This window comes from Homalodisca vitripennis, chromosome 2 (assembly GCF_021130785.1).
Source record: "Homalodisca vitripennis isolate AUS2020 chromosome 2, UT_GWSS_2.1, whole genome shotgun sequence".
Lineage (NCBI taxonomy): Eukaryota > Metazoa > Arthropoda > Insecta > Hemiptera > Cicadellidae > Homalodisca > Homalodisca vitripennis.
The window spans coordinates 212,945,970-212,951,969 of record NC_060208.1 but is presented as its reverse complement, the minus strand read 5'-3'; positions in this window follow the sequence as shown (position 1 = coordinate 212,951,969).

The window sequence follows — 6,000 nt, the reverse complement described above, 5'->3', positions numbered from 1 at the left end:
TCTGACCGCATAATTGAAAGATATTTGTAAATTGACATGGAACTGTCGTTCAAGTTTGTTAAAATGTATTGCTTGAAAAGACCGTGTATTGAGGATAAAACTTCTACATCAATGATATTTTCGGATTTTACTTTAAGAGTTTTATCAATTTCTTCGATCATTTCAGACTTGGTTTTATCGTTAGTACCGATAGCCAACTTTTCAGCTATTGAATGAAGTTTTTCATCATTAAATAGGTCGAGATTTTTCTTTTCAACTTTGAAATTTCTCTTTAATTCACGTAATTTCTCAATATTAAACATGTTTTCGTGATCGGCAATTTTATTTTCTCTAGCCCACTGTCTTAAATAATTTAGTTCATTATTGTAAATTTGCTTGTTTTTTTCATGACTTTTAGAATTATAATGGCGATCATAGTTTTTTCTTAAAATTTCTATTTTGCAGAACGGACATGATATTTTATCGCGCTCCATTTAGATAGAAAAATTTATTTAACTAAATGGTGCTTGTAAACAAACGATTGCGCCTCTCACGGCGTGATATCACTACGGATATGACGCAGGCGAAGCGATTATCGTGATGGTCGGTCTGTAGTAGCACACCTCGACTGTCATTGATACACACAGCGCAATCTTTCGGAACTAAAATGTCGGTAATGCAGATTTGCTTTTAAGAATAAAAATTGTGTTCCCGAGGAGAAAAGGTCGACCGAGAAATGGTTTTGCACTTGTTTTGGATGAAAAAAAGATTAAAGAATTAAACAAAAATGAAAAATTACACTTGATTGTTACTGGAAAGAAGACTATAAAAGATAAAGAAATTATAACAATTAACTTTGTAGAATAAAGTCTTAACTCTAAAACTTGCAGTCCCTCCCCACGTCATAGTACTGTTTTGATAACCATAGTTGGTGTCTTTCTTCATAGGAATCACATGGAATATTATCTACAGTAATACCTTTTGTTTCACACAAAATGTGGCTATATTCTATAAGAAAAATTCTATAATGCTCTTTAATGAATTGTGTTGATAAATCTTGATACTCACAAAAATTCCTAAGAAATTCATCAATTAAGTCTTGATTATCTTGAAAGGACGTATAATATGGGAAAAATGTCATAAAAAAACGATGAAAACTCTCTGTTTGTTTATTTTTTACTTTCTTTTCAATATCTTTCGTAATTATATTAAATATATAATCCCTTATTTTTTTCGTTTTTTGTGTGTACACGTGTGCAGTTTTCGTTCTTTCTGCAAAAGACTCTACAAGTTCTTTTAATTTCTGTTTCATTTAAAGACGGTATCAACTGTTGTTGAGAATAAACCGGCAATTCACTGAATTCATCTTTGTTGCACTGTTTTAATGCTAGAAATTGTAGAGAGCTTGGTGAGTTCATGTTGTTTATTTAGTAGAAAAGTTTTTTATTAAAGTATGTTTTTAGTAAAAATGTTTTAAATTGATTAAATTTTATTAAGATAAATCCTTTATTCGTAGCAGATTTGACATTTTACAAAAGCACAGCTTAAGAAAGTAGAAGCTCAGATTTGGTTAATTTTTCATTCCACAGAGTAATGTACCGATCGCTTTTGGAGACGAACGACTGTAGATTCGGTTAATTTTTCATTGAGATTTGCTGTGTTATTTCTCAGCTTCCTTTATGGTACATTGAACAGTATTTTACATTGCTTTTCGGTCGGCTCCGAAAGTGCGCCAGGAACCCCATATTACTATCTACTGGTCACTATTATATAAGAGATAATTTAATCTCATCCACCATGCCGACTTATTTCATATCAGCAGTTATAAATATATACAAGGTAGCATTGCCCTTGTCTGCTTCGAGTTGGAGGTCACTATTATATAAGAGATAATTTAATCTCATCCACCATGCCGACTTATTTCATATCAGCAGTTATAAATATATACAAGGTAGCATTTTACTTGTCTCCTTCGAGTTGGAGGTCACTATTATATAAGAGATAATTTAATCTCATCCACCATGCCGACTTATTTCATATCAGCAGTTATAAATATATACAAGGTAGCATTGCCCTTGTTTGCTTCGAGTTGGAGGTCGTTATTATATAAGAGACCATTTAACCTAATTCAACATACCGGTTTATTTGATATTACCACGTATAATATGTACAAGGTAGCATTGCACTTGTCTGTTGGAGCTGGAGGTCATTATTAGGTAACAGATAATTTAACCTCATCGACATGCGTATACTGCATATACAAGGTAGGAGAAGGCCTTGGACCAAAAGGTAGACCAAAGATGGATGTGAGTCCATTTAATTACATAGATGAGACGTGAGCAAAGCCAAGATATACTACGCAAGCATCTCATGAAGTTTCTCATCTCACATTGTTTCCTCACCACACCTACCAGTTTGTTACCTTGAAAACTCAATATGATGATGAGTGATTAATTTTTGTAATATTAACAGTTCTTAGTAAATATGATGCTACGTAATGAATATATTGAAGTTATTAAGTTACTTCAAATGATTTATAAGGCCGTTGTAGTTAAATAGGAACACAAAATTAAATAAATTATTAGTTCCTAAAAAAAGTTTGGATTGTAAGATATAATCTAAAACAGAAGAAATATAATAAATTAAGATATTTAAAACTCCTTTTAAGTGATTCATTATTACTGATCAACAACTATTTATTCAAAAAGAATGATCAGTCAAGTTTAATTATGCAGATCTGACCACATTCGATTATTTAATTATACACTATAACATATATTCCAATTGAAACTACAAATAGAAAAAACCCTGCAGAATTAAATTAAAGTAGTTTTGTAATTGTTTACATTCAATAATGAGGAGTGAAGATAACAGACGCGTCGCAGAGGTATAAAATTAAACAATTAAGTGGCATTAAACTGAATGTGTTCAGCACGACTCTGGCGTTCCTGGAAGTGCAGATACCTGCTTTAATGAATTTACATTAAAGTCTAGCATACACATGGATTAAATATTTCCTCTGACTAAGCGGGAGGCTTGAGTCTACGGTAAACTGTTACTAAGGTAAAATAAAAATAAATATTATCTTTAATGGTTTATATGTATCCGATAGGTTTAAGTTCAAACCATTACAGTTTTGCGTTGTACTTAGAGTTTCTATATTGAGGCATAACTTAAAACAGATGAAAATATGTAATAATTGAAAACATTTTGGTATATTGTAGGTTATATTGCGATATAATATTGTACTACTGTAGTACAAATTGAGAGCAAATGGAGGTAGCTTATACATGTTTATGGCATATCAAAAGTAACGATGTCGGGTTTAGTTACGACATCTTAAAACTTGAGGTAACGGTAGTTACTGAGTTTATTCACACTAATATTGGTGTTGTAACTGGTCAAAACACCACCCTGAGTGGGAAAGACGACGCACAGTGTAACGAAACGCCCTAAAACACGGTAAAACTGTGACACCAATTGTATAATTTTATAAAACGTTCCTCATTATTGTTTAGAAGTGCTGACTAGGAATGTATAATTATAACTTCGCTAAAGCATAAGGAAAAGTCAAAATAGAAATTCCACTGATATTAATCACCAAATAACTTCCTCAGAGACTACAGTGGTATCATTATATATTGCCTCTCAATACTATGGATTGTCAGGTAGAAATATATTAATTTACTAATTAAATATACTACTTTCCTTATGCTGCTTTGTCACATTTTGGCCTCGATCTGTATCAATTCTTTATGACAATCTACATTAAAGGCTTTTTATCGCATTCAGTGATACATACGGATCCTTTATAGAGCTTTATCCTCAATTTAAATTGAAATGCACATAGTTTCCTACCAAGCACATTTCTGTACTTAACAGAGGAGTTTTACGTGGATAGCATCACACTAATTTCATCATTGAACACTTCCTGAAGATTATACCCAGCACGGGAAGTACCTATTTATTTTTTACTAATTTTCTCAAAATGGCTCTTAAGTATCTTGCAGCAACATCTAATGCCACTTTTCTTTAAAAATATGTGTACCAATATGTTTTTAATACTTTCACACAGAATAAGATTTTCAAAATTTTGTTTTTTAACCATAATTCTGCCTCCTGCACGACATGACAATAACAGAACATGTGTAATTTATCTGTGACATTCAGTTTATCTCAGTTAATTACGGTTTTTGGATCTACGTTACTGAAAATCGCAATATTTCTACTCCAACATCCCATCAGGAAATAAATACTTCATAATTTTCAACTAATATGTCAATTAAATTCTTTAATGATTATGTAATATTTTAAAGATAAATTATGTAAATATTGGTTAAAAAGATTAATTTTATTTGTTATTTAAAACATCTTGCAGATTTAATATTTAAATTATTCAGTAATATATAAACTTGTGAATGTTGAGTTCACCTCCATCTCACATTCCGTTTAGTGATGTATCTGAAATCTTACACCATCACAGACTTGACTCCTAGAATCTGGAGTCTAAATAAGTCTAAAATGGTAAATAAGTGGGTGATGACGAAGCTTAAAAACGAACCCATTGCATAATTTTAAATCAGAGAAACATAGCTTAGTTAATATTTCGCACCACCACTTCATGTGAACAATTTAGAATACACTTGTTATTTTAGTCTTTGCGACCATATACGAAGTAACTACGTCATTGTACATTATCGTATCTCTTTTGTCGAATGGTTCTCATCAATAGAATTTATAATTTAGTTAACGAATTAACAGTATCAGTATGTAATGCTGCTTTAGTTGAAATGTTGCAAGATCCACCTGAACAGTAAGCACTAAAAGTATCCGAGCCGGATGAGAAGTACCGTTTACGGATCTCCGACAGCAAAAAGCACGTTGCATATAGAGTAAATGCTGCTTTAGTTTGAGTTATTGCAATATCCACCTGAATAAATAAATATTAAATGTATCCGAGCCGGACAAGAAGTGCCGTTTACGGATCTCCGACAGCAAAAAGCACGTTGCATATAGAGTAAATGCTGCTTTAGTTTGAGTTATTGCAATATCCACCTGAATAAATAAATATTAAATGTATCCGAGCCGGACAAGAAGTGCCGTTTTACGGGTCTCCGACAGCAAAAAGCACGTTGCATAAAATATACAGTAAATGCTGCTTTAGGTGAAATGTTGCAAGATCCACCTGAACAGTAAGCACTAAAAGTATCCGAGCCGGACGAGAAGTACCGTTTACGGGGCTCCGACAGCAAAAAGCACGTTGCGTACAGAGTAAATGCTGCTTTAGAAGCTTCGGTAATACGGTCGAATACATTAGCAAGGCAATGGATGATAATTGGAGGAGAGATGCAGTGCAATTGTCTCTACTGTAGTCTAATAGCAGTTCTGTATTCAGTGTCGATACGAGAACCCTCATGAGCGTACTTTGAATCAGTTGCACTTTGTTAATTTCCATTTAGTCCGGTCTTTATTTTAAATAGAAATGAGCATGTTCTTACTTTTATAACTAATAATAAAACATACTTCTTTGTCAGTTACAGCTTTACTACCACGAGTTTATTCGTTGATGACATATAATTTTAAATCTAACAGTTTTAACATAATCTCATAAAACCTTATATTGTACGTTTTAAACGGTTTTGTAAAATGTATGAATTAATTCTCTAATTTGATTACTTACAATTGCTGTAATTCCTATAAGAATTGTGATTATCTTGAATAAACTACTTACCGAACCGAATGTAAAGTGCCAAAGGTTTCATATCGTTTATTTTGTTTGAACACAGCCTAAAGGTTATGGGTATCTTTATGTTGAAAATGTCTTGAAAATCTTTACAAAATTAGACTAGAGATAATACAATACTAGAATTATGAAAATCTTAAGTTATGTAAAGCAGTGAATTGCCCTCAGATAAATTGATGGTAACATTACATATTAAAATTATTTTAAAAGCTACAATAAATTCATCTTTTGTATTTTATCCTAAAACTATTCTCTGGATTTAATTCTTTATTATTTAA